Source organism: Ostrea edulis, chromosome 2, assembly GCF_947568905.1.
Source record: "Ostrea edulis chromosome 2, xbOstEdul1.1, whole genome shotgun sequence".
Taxonomy (NCBI): Eukaryota; Metazoa; Mollusca; class Bivalvia; order Ostreida; family Ostreidae; genus Ostrea; species Ostrea edulis.
In genome coordinates this window covers 22,558,499-22,573,940 of record NC_079165.1, presented here as the reverse complement: position 1 = coordinate 22,573,940, position 15,442 = coordinate 22,558,499, and the positions used below count along the sequence as shown (strand labels likewise).

At 37.0% G+C, this 15,442-nt stretch overlaps 1 non-coding gene across 1 annotated transcript; it reads right to left on the bottom strand.

Moving 5' to 3' along the window:
* Positions 1–7,232: 7,232 nt before the first annotated feature.
* On the bottom strand, positions 7,233–7,305 carry Trnar-ccu (transfer RNA arginine (anticodon CCU)). The gene has a single exon. It is a non-coding gene; the product is annotated as a tRNA-Arg (tRNA).
* Between the last annotated feature and the right edge of the window lie 8,137 nt (positions 7,306–15,442).

Here is a 15,442-nt window from a genome sequence, read left to right as displayed (position 1 = left end):
CGTGATAGTTCTGTCATTATTGTGTTGACATCTTTAAAAAGTGCAACAAATGCCATGAGTGTTCTGTCATTATTGTGTCGACATCTTTAAGAAGTGCAACAAATGCCACGAGTGTTCTGTCATTCTTGTGTTGACATCTTAAACAAGAGGCCCAGGGGCCTTATAGGTCACCTGAGTATCATGTAACAACCTTCCAATGTTTGAATTAGGTTTGTGTTTAAATATAAGAATTTTACTTTTGGATGGAAGAAACATTGAATAGTTATGTGGTCATCCCCGCCTTTGCACCAGAACCCCTGACCCAGGGGCCATAAATTTCACAATTTTGAAAGAGGCATCCTTGCTCATCATAATCATGCTATTGGTTTGTCTACTTAATACCCAAGGACAGAGAAGAAGATTTTCAAAGAAATAATGCATTTTCACTATATGACTTATAGAGCCCCACCCTAGCACCAGAACCCCTGATCCAGGGGCCATGAATTTCACAATTTTTAACAAGAGGTAGTGTGAGCAATGCTCACTAAGAATACCCCCCGCTTACCCCAATCTCCCAAAGGGTGTTGGTAATAGGTATAAACTACCTCTTTTCTGAGTGTTGCTACTTCGATGTCCAGTGTGCATGACCTTTGACCTTTTGACCCCAAAGTCGATAGGGAACATCTTCATCCCATGGGTAGTCCATATGTATGATATGGTGACTGTAGGTGGAAAGGATAATGCTTTAGAGCCCGGAAACCATATTGCTACTTCAATGTCCAGTATGCTTGACCTTTTGACCCCAAAATCGATAGGGAACATCTTCATTCCATGAGTAGTCCATATATATGATATGGTGACTGTAGGTGGAAAGGATAACGCTTTAGAGCCCGGAAACCATATTGCTACTTCAATGTCCAGTGCGCTTGACCTTTGACCTTTTGACCCCAAAATCGATAGGGAACATCTTCATTCCATGAGTAGTCCATATGTTTGATATGGTGACTGTAGGTGGAAAGGATAACGCTTTAGAGCCCGGAAACCATATTGCTACTTCAATGTCCAGTGCGCTTGACCTTTGACCTTTTGACCCTAAAATCGATAGGGAACATCTTCATCCTATGGGTAGTCCATATGTATGATATGGTGACTGTAGGTGGAAAGGATAACGCTTTAGAGCCCGGAAACCATATTGCTACTTCGATGTCCAGTGTGCTTGACCTTTGACCTTTTGACCCCAAAATCGATAGGGAACATCTTCATCCCATGGGTAGTCCATATATATGATATGGTGACGGTAGGTGGAAAGGATAATGCTTTAGAGCCCGGAAACCATTGCATCTACAGATGGACAGACGGACAACTCGATTCCAGTATACCCCCCCCCCCCCCCCCCCCCACAACTTGTTGCGGGGGGTATAAAGAGGCATCCTTGCTCATCATTACCATGCTATTAGTTTGTCTACTTAATACCCAGAGACAGAGAAGAATTTCTACATTTTCACTATATGACCAATAGAGCCCCACCCTAACACAAGAACCCCTGTCCCAGGGGCCATGAATTTCACAATTTTGGTAGAGGGCTCAATGCTCATTATAATTATGCCCACAGTTTGGCTTCTTGATGTCTAGGAGTAAAGAAGAAGATTTTTTAAAATTACACTCATTTTGATGGTTTTTGCCATTTTCACTATATGACCAATAGAGCCCCACCCTAACACAAGAACCCCTGCCCCAGGGGCCATGAATTTCACAATTTGGTAGAGGGCTCAATGCTCATTATAATTATGCCCACAGTTTGGCTTCTTGATGTCCAGGAGTAAAGAAGAAGATTTTTTAGAATTACACTCATTTTGATGGTTTTTGCCCCACCCCTCAGGCCCCAAGGGGGCAGGGACCACGAATTTCACAATTTTTGTTCCCCTTCACCCACAGATGCTATATGCCAAAATTGGTTCAGGGGTTTCAGAGAAGAAGCTGAAAATGTTCAAATGTTAACGCACGACGAACGACGACGGACAAAAACAGATAGCAATAGGTCACCTGAATGAATTCAGGTGACCTAAAAATGCAACAAATGCCATGAGCCCTGTCATTATTGTGTCGACATCTTAAAAAAGTGCAACAAATGCCATGAGCGCTCTGTCATTATTGTATCAACATCTTAAAATGTCCAGGGCATCCATGTAAAACTTGAACTGTAACAATTTTGATGCACCAGATGTGCATTTTGACAAATATTGTCTCTTCAGTGATGCTCAAGCCGAAATTTTGGAAATCTGAAATAGCAATAAACTTGTAAGAACAAAGACTGGAGATTTGTCTTAAGGATAAGAGCTGTGCATGAGGGAGATGATCCTTAATTTTGAAATGAATTTCTAAATCTTATCACAGCAATTAAATATACATCCGTATTTTCAAGCTAGTAACGAAGTACTTAGCTACTGGGCTGTAGAGACCCTTGGGGAGTAACAGTCCACCAGCAGAGGCCTCGGCCCAGGGGTTGTAATGTAAAACTTATATGGTACCAATTTGTTTTTCTAAATTGTTGTCTGGAAATTTATCTGTTTGAAGTTGTTCCTAGTTGCTATATGGATAATCAAGTATTGTATTGTTTATTACCAAGAACCATACAGTTCATAGGTTTAACGTTTTTACATGGAATAAATAAATATAAACAAAAGTTATACGTAAGTTAATATATATATATAGATAGTTGATGTCTGTGAGATGGTGAATATAGTTTTATAACATAATGAATATGAGATATAATATGGTAAAAAATGAGGATAACCTCAGCATTATGTATGCATATTTGTTCTTATATTAATATTTTCCTAATTTACATAATTCTGTGACATTTTCTGTTGATAATAACTGAACTGGTTTGTAAGTACAGTTCACTTCACTTATATATTGAACTATCTGTTATATTGAAGATAAAGTAAACCCCCCAGTAGCAATATTTGTGTAGTTCAGCATTGGTTATATTGAACTTTGGATATAATGAACAATTTAGATCGGTCCACTGAATTTCGTTATATCCAGAGTAGACTGTGGGTTTTTTGGGTAATATTTATTGACATACATTTTTTTGAAATCATCATAAAATGGTCAGACTAAGAAAAAGTGAAATTCATCTTGAACACATTTTACAAATTCTCTCATTTCTTGGAACATTATTATATCTACCTTGTTCAACCTAGTGGCGGATTTAAGGGGGGGGGGGGGGGCACAGCCCCCTGTAAAATTTTCAAATTTAAGGTAAACCGTGGTATCTTGTTTAGAAAAATGTACTAAACGATAAAAGAAGCAATAATTTCTTCCACTCCCGGAGAAATAAATGACAAAATCTTTTGATTTCTTTAATTACTTTATTGGGAGAACTTATTTTTAAAAAAAAAACAACCTTAAAATTGGAGTCATTTTATTAATTTCACCTTATAAAAAATGATAGAAAATAGTACAAATGACTAAATAGGAGACATATTTCAAGCCCTATAAAATATGTAAAATCCAGACCCCCTGCCTCATAAAGTGGCGCCCCCGTAACCGCAATTCCTGGATCCGCCCCAGCAACCTTTATCGTATGTGATGACATTCGGTATTTACTGATATAATGTACATATGTATTTGGAATCGCTTTTGTTAAATACAGCTGTAACGTAAATCCATCATTTACATACATAAATACAGCTGTAACGTAAATCCATCATTTACATACATAAATACAGCTGTAACGTAAATCCATCATTTACATATTTATATAAGTAACACTTTGATGAATTTTCAAAAAATGCATTGATTTCTTGTAAAAACACTTCATTCAGCCTTTGTTTTACTCGTAATGAAAAGTGTTTATCGTTAATCGTATGGGAATCCCATATATTTCCAAATCCTAAATAAAGATTGTGTTTTTTGGCTACTGCTTGCTGAGGGAACTGGATATGACCCTTGGATTTTAGAATTTTTTGAAGAACCCAAAGAGTGCCATATATATATTATATTCACTACATTTTTGAAAATCTTCCTATACGGGGCAAACTTGAACACGCACACACGTTGGTCATCTCACCCTGGTTCCGGGTATCGTGGTTTAGGCAAAGTTTAATCATTATGTAAGGAACTTTTGGTGTTGGCAAGTTATGGATTTCTAGAGTAAAGACTCTTTAGACACCCCCCCCCCCCCCCCAATTTAAATAATATTTTGTTTCACTATAATAATCAGCATTTTACAATATACATGTATATGTACATACTACATTAATAATAATACATTTGCAATTATAACTCTATGAAATTCTACTTCAAATATAAAACAATTTGATACTACAAGCTTTTCGTGAAAAGCACAAAGAAAATTCGCAGACAAGATCACCTTTTAAGCATTAAGAATGTTTGCATCACTTAAAATCATTTGCGGATGAGAGGCAGCATCTGCATACGTCGTGAAGTTTGTGTCTTGTCACAGAGTAATGTAGTCGCCGAATGCGTGACTCCACTAGCTCAGTCTCTCGAAGCTGCTGAATGTGCGAGTCCAGCTGATGGTACTTCCCTTTAGGACGTACGATTTCTCTTTAAGATTTACGATTTCTCTTTAGGATTTACGATTCTTCCTGCTGAAATCTGTATCGATCATCTTTGCTACGTTGGCACGGTTAAGTACACCTGCTTTGGATCAGATGGAGAAACATAGACGTTGGGATGGGGGAGCTGACACATCTTATTGAACTTGTGGTGAAATCCATCTATAACATTGGTTCCTCTTGGTCCATCATTATAAAATGGTTCCAGTATCTCAGATAACCTTGTACCCAAGTCTCTGGCCTTGAAATGGAGTACGGCCTGTCCATGACTTTCATTGTCGCCCAGATACTGGAACGCTAGGTCCTCACTACCCTTTGCTTGTAAGAGGAGACTGAATGGGGCGGTCCTTCGGATGAGACCACAAAAACCGAGGCCTGGTGTCACAGCAGGTGTGGCAGGCATTATAAAGATCACTCCCTGCTCAAAGGCCGTAAGCTCTGAGCATAGGCCTAAATTTTGCAGCCCTTCACCAGCAATGGTGACGTCTCCATAGGAGTGAAATATTCTCGAGAGAGACGTAAACAATATGTACAATCAATCCACCAGATGTTCCGGTACAAGTGAGAGAGCACCTGCTCTTCTCATTAGACGGAGAAAGTCTGCATACATTGTAGAACGTGACGGTAAGTTCACAGCTCTGAACATTCTCTAGATGAACAAGTAAGGATAACGAACATAAAATAAACAAGTACCGCCGCGGTGGTCTGGAGGTGGAGCGTTCGCCCCGCATGCGAAAGGTCGGGGTTCAAATCCGGGCCACGACAGATCTAAGTCGTTAAAACAGGTAGTGACAATTCCATCGCCAAATGCTCGGCATCAGGTGTGAATGTCACGGGTCCTCGGAGATGACCTTGATAGGCGGATCCAGGAATTTGTGAAAGGGGTGGTGGTGTGGTCTGGCACTTGATTTTTTATGTAATTTTCACAACCTCCACCCCTACCCATTTACCCCTTTGTTGGTGTACATAACATCTTAGGGAGATCGTGAGAGTCTTTATACATGGAAATGCTTAGTTTAATTACTAATTATTTCCAAGGTTCTAGTCATTCTCTAATCGCCATACTCAAATTTTATTTTTCGGAAAGAAAGAAAAAATAAAAGAGAAAAAGGAAGCTTATTTAAAGCTTACTCCCAATAGGCCGGGGGTGTGGGGGTCGCCTATAGGCCCCTAGAAGCTCTGGGGTAAATGATGCAAAATCCTGCATTCTGAGTATTTCCTGGCACTTCATTTTCACTTTCAAATTGTCTACTTCTTCAACAAAGCCTTTATGTTACATACATTTAAGAATTCTTAAGTGATACTTGTATCTGACGAAAATATCGTAAACATATATCAGTGCAAGGTTTTATTTATCCTACAATTAAATGATATACTGCTGTTGATAAATTTGAGTGATGTAAGTATCCACCTTTCATATCATTTTGACTCAAAGACTCCTTAAAATTGAATAACTTTTAAACTTTTTGGTCTGAAAAAGGGGGGGGGGGGGTTCCGGACCCTCTGGATCCGCCCTTGACCTTAAAACATGACATTTAATTTTGCATCGGAGAAACATTTAAAGAAAGTAATCTAAAACATTGATATGCCTTTCTCATTATTTGAAACGCAGTCAATGCAGTGACAACCTCTGGCTGACAGGGGTTTTACTCTTCTTTTTCCCCCCCAGATTACTTTTTACTAAAACTGCATTTTTTGACTAAATAAAGTGAATTCAAAAGTTTTCAATATCATAATATTGTACATATCCTTCATTTTTCATTCACATCAAATTTCTGTGGTGTAGCATTCCTCCTTGAGGTTCATTGACTATTTCCCTCTTGTTCATGACACAAGGAAAAGTGAAATGCATAGGTGAGCGACATGGTCCATGAGCCTCTTTAGATTATGTTTTTATGAATTTGTTTGTATTTTCAATTTCAGTACCATCTGAAATTCGTCCAAAGAAATCAAAAGGAAAATATTTTGAATAATAATATTATGAGGAGGTCAGCATTTTGTAAAATCAAAAGGCATATGAACAAGGGAAGCAGGATTACAAAGAGATCGGGAAGACATACTCATACCAATTGATATACTTCATACAAATACACAATACCCACATGTATACATGAAAGGCGGATCCAACGCCGGCGACCCCCCCCCCCCCCCCCCAATCCTGCAGTGTGTGTTTCCCCAGACCTCCGACCTATGAGACTGTAACCCTCCGTTCTGAAATTTCTGGATCCGAAAGTAATTTGCACATGGTATAATCTGATTAACTTCGGATATGGACTTTGTGCTTCCTCACCCCCTCCTCCTTTCCAACTTTTAAAACTTTGGATATCAAAGGGGAGGCGAATTTCATTTATATGTGGCAACTTTCACAGGGGCTTCGTTTCGGTCGAGACCGCCGCGGTGGTCTAGAGGTAAAGCGTTTGCCGCCACGCATACGGAAGGTCGGGGTTCGAACCCCGGACGCGACAGAAAATCAAGGGACGTTAGACGGTTTTTTTTTTAAAAATATCTATAATAAAAAATTTTTGTTTTCCTGTAAAGATAATATTATGTTTACAGGAAGACGATTTTTTTAAATTATAGATATTTAAAACGTCGAGTGCCTGTGTATGGGGTTGTAAAATAGCGAATAAAAGATGTTAAAAATCAGAAAGACAGGGTTTAAAAACACACCTCCGACGGGACTCGAACCCGCAATCCCCGGCTTAGGAGGCCGGTGCCTTATCCATTAGGCCACGGAGGCGATGTGTGAGGAGACGACAATAAGGTATAAATTCAATATTTCCATACTATGGAGGGAACATTGTTTGGCTATAAAAATGAAGATTACATACACACACCAGGGCTACCTTTCTACCTGTACATACTAGGCCGTGGTCCGATTTATAACAGTTGAATATCATATTCCGCTAAATCGATTCACTAGCTGTAGAACTCTTTTGCATTGGGAGGTGATTTGGAATGTAGGAAGTAAAATGAAACTGTTGTCAATTTCGTTAGTGTTGCTGGTATCAATACCGTCATGTACGTATGAATGATTAGTTTTCTTCCATATTTACTTTGCAATAATTATGTTCTATGTTGTCACATATTGATAGGCATCAATATCAAATGCAGAGTTTGATACAATGTAACATCCACATTCAGTGATACTCTCAATGGCAGTTCCAAACTCCCTCTTGTTGTAGAACTCTAACTCTTCCCATCCACTATAACGGTAATGAACAAATCAGTTGAGTCGTTCAGAGCAGCTGTTTCAGCTTCACCTCATTTACATATTTTATTGGGGGGGAGGGGGGGTGGTCTCATATTGCAAAGAGTTTTAACCCTCAAATCATTTGTTATTTATCTAGCAATCTCTACTCCCTACGTCAGTGATATATTCTTCAATAATTTGAAGGTGGTCACTCATCAAGTAGGAGTAGAAGAGAACTACCGTATATACTCGCCTATAAGTCGGTCCGCCTATAAGTCGGTTGTATTTTTTAAGGTTATTTTGTAGGAATTTGCCATTGACCCGCATATAGGTCGGTACAAAGTATTGTCAAAATTGGTTGACAATTTCAAGTCAATGCTCTGGTGTTTGTACCTATGAGAAATTAATAATTATGAGGTGCTCAATATCCAAACCATATGTGTTTGGGGTTGAAACCCAACCCTTGATCTATTATGGGCAATGATCCCTTGTTTACCTAAGCAATTATGGTCTCCTAATTACCAGTACCTGACACCGTGTTTACTTAGTGGCACGCGCCTCGCGAAAACTGTTATAGTGGGATTCCGGTATAATTCATTATATCCACAATAGAGTTTTTAAGAGTCAAGAATGATGATCTAAATTATCTGTTAACAATATTCAATCTTTTATGAAATATATTTCAGCCGGTATACATATGAATATTTCAATATATATCGGGTTCGTAATTCAATTTTTAATTAGATAAAAATATGTAAATACTTGTACTTTATACATAATTTTAAAATACATAAACAATACAATATGTCTAGATATTTGTGAACAATAATCATTTGTGTGGTAGTCCATGATAATCGTCGGAGTTGTTTAAAAAACACTACATTACGCCGCCCAGAAAACTACCAATCTGAGGACGCGCCTATAAGTCGGACATAGAGTTTTGGACCAAAAATTGACTCCAAAAAATCCGACTTATAGGCAAGTATATACGGTAGTCCTGTGATTTTAAATGTATAATGTGCCGAATTCCAGAATTAACATTATCGTCTTATTGTTATGAAGTCTTCATGAACAGTACTTGCATGTAATAAATTGTCATGTGTTATACTATATGTTTATTTATTCACCAATCAAGATCCCTCGGGGGGCATATACAACTTTAACAATTAAACATTATAACTACATGATACTATATACACATGTATACCATTACACACATGTTAAGTATTAGAGACAGCTTTATATTTGTAGTATACAATTTTAACAATTAAGCTTTATAACTACATGATACTATATACACATGTATACCATTTACACACATGTTAAGGATTTCTATATTGACATTTGTATTGAATTGGCTCATAATTATACTGCTTGAAAACGTACTGTACAATAAGTGTGCTATATGGGAAGTAAAGTAAAACAATATTATAAAATATTGTCACAAACACAGAGGGTACCAAGGTACGGTGCCTGAGCCAAGTCTATCAGACTGGCAGTCTTGTACCCTAAGTATTCGAGACTGCTTATTTATAGATGTTTGGAAGAAACAAAGAGTAAATTATACATACAGGTAGTTATACAACCCTTAGTATTCTCTATATTCCTGTTTTTAAAATCATTTTACTGATTTGTTTGAGTATTTGTGCATTTTCATTTGTCATGAGCCAGATCAACTTTTGATCATTGTTCATGTTACAAAAGTTCTTACAGCAGTTATTCATCAATTCATATAAAACATTTCTTTCCTCCTTATTATGAGAACATGACAGTAAAGAATGCTTTTCATCATCAAGTATTATATTGGTATCACATATAGTGCGGTGTCCGCCTCGTCTGGGAATGCCGTAATACGGAAGTTCCGAGTTCCCCAAGAGTTATTTCCCTTTGTCGAACTCTTCCGTAAATTATGACGTAAAATATGATGACAGTGGGTACATTTGCTAATTACTATCGTTGTATTATTTCTTATAAGATGATATCCAGAGTTTCTGAGACCATCCTATGTCAGGGAAAAGGCAACTTTAGTGAATTTATGAGTATATATTGGATAACAAAATGGCTCAAACAAATATTGTTAATTGCCATCTTTCTTTGATAAAAGATAGAAGAGGAAACGAATAATGATTCAATAGCCAATTTGATGATCTTATTCAAACAAATTATGCTTGATATGGCCAGAATATGCATACCAGTGATTGATATAAACAAAAGTTACACTTTTATTACATTAATCGTACGTAATCGTTATGTACAATGCCAGTCTACGATATAATGTATACATTGTGTACCCACCATACGTCATAAAATGCAAAAGAGTTCCACAAAGGGAAATAACTTTTGGGTAACTCGGAACATGCGTATTAGCCTCTTTCAATATTAAACTTATGAGCCAATATGCAAAAAAGCTTGTAAAACTTCTCCTCTGCTCAAAGTTTTTAAGTACATGTAATTCTAAATATTTCTCCTCAAGAAAATTTTGTTTAAAAGAGATGTATAGCAATTTAATTTTTTGTCAGAGTGATTTACATTCCATAAGAAAATATTTCAATAAACAATTTTGAATTTATGTACTTTGACACGAATACCATCAAACTTATTGATAAGAAAATTGGTGGTACTATACCATGGCGGTATATTCTGCTCAAACAGCGACTTAGATTCACAATATGCATCATTTAACAGTGGAAAAAATTGACCAAGATTTATTATTTTAATCTGTCAACATCATGATCACATATCAATGTACAAATGTTTGTCCTTGTACAAGAATCGGTTGTATGCTTGTGTCATTTTACAAATATTTTGCTTGATCATATGAATGAAAAATTTTAATTCAGCAATGTGTGTCTTTGACGAATGATTGTTTATATGCCTGCAAGTGCCCTGAAGTGGTAATAATGATAAATAAAATTTATTCTAACCCAGGTTTTTTCCCCAGTGTTTGATACTTGTATTAGCATGTCTGAATAAGTTATATTTTGTTAGCACATAATTTATCAATATTTATTACAACTTACATGCACAGGTGAAGCATTTGTGCGGTGCTACAGTTGTTCCACGACCCAAGATACTCGATGTGGAGACGCATTCGCATTTACAACTACTGACACTTCCCAGTGCATGGGGACCTGTGTCAAAAGGAGAGGGACACGAGGTCAGTTCTGCACGTCTGCCAGTTTAGTAACGACCACAAGATTCAGACTTCATGTTTGGTGATCTAAAAGCTTGAGATATTGACACAGCTTATACTTATTTTTCAGACATCAATGGCGTACGGACGATTGAGATTACACGAGGCTGTATTACGCAGAGTACAGAAAGGTGTTATGATGGAAATTATAACGGGATATCAGTCCGCATCTGCACATGTAATGCAGACTACTGTAACAGTGCTCAGGGGTCAAACATTTCTGTGATGTTCCTTATTCTGCCCACAATGCTGTCTATGCTGTACAGATACTGCTGTTGACACTATGCTGTCTATGCTGTATGTGATCAACTGTTTCGGATCAGCATAAAGTGTGATGCTAAACAGAACTTTCAGTTATCGGTTGTAAATTACAAAGTATTCACTAAAAATTGAATAACAAAAGATGATAATAATGATTTTTAATTCTGTAGTTTACTTTATTCGTTTTTTACTACATGTATACACTGTATTTAATTTTGGAACAGACGTACATGTACTATAATACCCAGCTGTAGTTGATGAATTGTTTTTTCAAATGTTATTTTACTGACACATGTACCAATTAGAGTGTATTTGTTAAGATATACATCAGTACTCAGGGCTTTCAGTCTTAAGCTGCCTGAGGCAGACTGAGCAAAGCTCCGAGGGGTTGGGAGGTGTTAAATTTGAAGAACTAATGACAGATTGCCACCTACCAGTTCTTGTTTGAGTCCTGGGTACCTCATTCTAGAGCAGTAAAGTTTTATACTTAATGTAGTATTTGTATATATTGCTTTAGATGGGATCAGATACTTTTGCACTAGATTGCAATGTTTGAAATCTACAGTTTACATATCCTGTTTTATGTTTCAATTTATGGGTTGTGAATTTTTTTTCTGGGATTTCTTTTTCCTTTATGATTATGCAAGTTTTCATTCTATAATTATCTATTTTTATACGACATATGAATTTGTCATTTTTGGCAATTGTTGACATCCAAATCAGAGGTCATCAGCAAAGACACAGTGCAATATGAAATATTGTGTACCTAGGATTTTCCATTTCATTAAATGTATATATATATAAATAGATATTTAATTTTTTTCAAATTGTTTCATTCCACGGGCATTTATATTGCTTGGGTTCGAATTTGCTATTAAAGAGTACTCTTTTTAAATACTGTACATTGTAGTAAATTCGAACCCAAGCGATATCATTGCCTGTGTTTCATTCTGTTAGCTTACAATACATCATATGAATTATAAACAGTAAAATGTTGTATTCTAGTGTGTAAATGAACAGTATGCTGAACACACAATCACTACACTGAATATCAAAACAAGATATTTAGGAATAACCTGAAATTGTTGAGAAGAAAGCAAACTTCTGGAGGCAGGACATGGTGTCTGGGTAGCGCTCTAGCTTCTCACCGCTGCGACCCGAGCTCGATCCCCATGATCGCCAGTGGTTCTATGTGAGAGGGTATGGCGGTTGCCCGCTCCGACACGTGGGTTTCCTCCGGGTACTCTGGTTTCCTCCCACATAAATGACCCCCTAGCACAAACATCCGTGCATCTAATGGACCCCATTGGAAATAAGCTTTCGAGCTTTTATGGGTTATCCTTGGTATTTATGTTTGTATGTATGTATATACCAAAATAAACATTTATTTATTTATTTAAAGGGTTTGCAAAACAAGGCAAAAGTTTAACTGTCAGTTTATTCATATCATGAGCAAATTGCATATCAAGGACTATCCACTCAGTGAGTGCCAAAGTTTTATATGTTTGTAGATAATAGTGATGAAAATCTTGAATGATGGATGATCCATTTGTTTGAAGAGAGGCGTTTTGTGAAAGAAACATATGTGTGAGAATACCATGTTGTGTATTTGAGAATACCATGTTCTGTATTTGTGAGAATACCATGTTGTGTATTTGTGAGAATACCATGTTCTATATTTGTGAGAATACTGTGTTGTGTATATGAGAGAATACTATATTGTGTATTTGTGTCATGATCGCTACATGTGTACTGGCTGTTGTGTGTTGATGACTTCCACCCGCTCTCCTGTTATTTGATATCGCCCAAATAAATAACCACACAATGTTGTCTTTCTCACATCTCTACACAACAGAGACTCAATATTACAGAACTTTGTCAATATATATCCCATGCATTGTCATTAAAAGTTATTTTTGTAAGTTTTGTTTTAGTTGTTGAAGTTTTTTCTAAATACTTTGAATAAAAGTTGTGTTTAGTAAATGAAATTGCTTAAATAGAAAATACATAGTCAGCTGTTTTTATTAAATTTCTCTATGAAATGGGGTTTAGTTCAGACTTGATCAAAGTTACACACTTAACCTTACTAGCATGAGCAATGACTCATCTGGATTTAAACAAATTAGGACAGATCATATTTGATCCAATTTCACTGACAATATAGCCATCTGTCTTCCCCATTCTATGGACTGGCTATTTGAATTTTGTATACAGATCAAGTTTTTATTCCATATGAAATGGGGTAATCCTTAATTGATCAGTCTTTTAGTCCTGCAGAGACCCCTCCAATGTTAGCCCTTCAAGGGTTCCTAAGGACTGTTTCAGAGACCTTGCCAATGTTGATCCTAAGATGGTTCTTAAAGAACTGTTTCACTCCTACAAAGACCTCTTAATGTTAGCCCTACAAGGGTTCCTACAGAGACCTCTTAATGTTAGCCTTACAAGGGTTCTTACAGAGACCTCTTAATGTTAGCCTTACAAGGGTTCCTACAGAGACCTCTTAATGTTAGCCCAACAAGGGTTCCTACAGAGATCTCTTAATGTTAGCCCTACAAGGGTTCTTGCAGAGACCCCTACAAGGGTTCATACAGAGACCTTAATGTTAGCCCTACAAGGTTTCATACAGAGACCTTAATGTTAGCCCTACAAGGGTTCCTACAGAGACCTTAATGTTAGCCCTACAAGGGTTCATACAGAGACCTTAATGTTAGCCCTACAAGGTTTCACACAGAGACCTTAATGTTAGCCCTACAAGGGTTCCTACAAAGACCTCTTAATGTTAGCCCTACAAGGGTTCCTACAAAGACCTCTTAATGTTGGCCCTACAAGGGTTCCTACAGAGACCCCTCCAATGTTAGCCTTACAAGGGTTCCTACAGAGACCTCTTAATGTTGATTCTATGAAGATTACTCGGGATCCTTTCCATCCTACAGATCCTTCTCAAATGCGAGTACTAGAGGGTTCTGCCAACAGAGATGTTAGTCCTACAAAGACTATACAGTGCCTGTTTTGCATGATCACAGATTTCTCTCAACATTCTAATCAGTTCCATCTTTTCCTCTCAACAATTCTAATCTGTTCCTCTCAATATTCTAATCTTTTCCTCTCGACATTCTAATCTGTTCCCCCTCCGTATTCTAATCTGTTCCTCTCAGCATTTTTAAAAGTTTTTTTTAGTTTTGCAGCCCTTCACCAGCAGTGGTGACGTCTCCATGCGAGTGAAAGATTCTCGAGAGGGACGTTAAACAATATTCAATCAACCAACCAACATTATAATCTGTTCCTTTCAACATTCTAGTCTGTTCCTCCTCTGAACATTCTAATCTGTTCCTCTCAACATTCTAGTCTGTTCTTCTCAATATTCTAGTTTGTTCCTTTCAACAGTCTAATCTGTCCCCCTCCATATTCTAATCTGTTCCTCTGAACATTCTAATCTTTTCCTCTCAACATTCTAGTTTGTTCCTCTGAACATTCTAATCATTTCCTCTCAATGTTTTAATCGATTCCTCTCAACATTTTAATCTGTTCCTTTCAACATTCTAGTCTGTTCCTCCTCTGAACATTCTAATCTGTTCCTCTCTACATTCTAGCCTGTTCTTCTCAATATTCTAGTTTGTTCCTCTAAACATTCTAGTCTGTTCCTTTCAACATTCTAATCTGTTACCCCTCCATATTCTAATCTGTTCCTCTCCATATTCTAATCTGTTCCTCTGAACATTCTAATCTTTTCCTCTGAACATTCTAGTTTGTTCCTCTGAACATTCTAATGTTTTCCTCTCAACATTCTAATCTTTTCCTCTCAATGTTTTAATCGATTCCTCTCAACATTTTAATCTGTTCCTCTCAATATTCTAATCTGTTCCCCCTCCATATTCTAATCTGTTCCTCTCAACATTCTAATCTGTTCCTCTCAACATTCTAATCTGTTCTCCCTCCATATTCTAATCTTTTCCTCTCAACATTCTAATCTTTTCCTCTCAATGTTTTAATCGATTCCTCTCAACATTTTAATCTGTTCTTTTCAATATTCTAATCTGTTCCTCTCAACATTCTAATCTGTTCCTCTCAACATTTTAATCTGTTCCTCTCGACATTCTAATGTTCTCACAATTCTCTACATCAGATTATCAATGGTTGAGATGTTTACTTTAGATACAATGTTCTTTTATTCGTCTGTGTATTTAACACAACTGAACAATAACACTCATCTGATAAAAAAGAACACAGGCA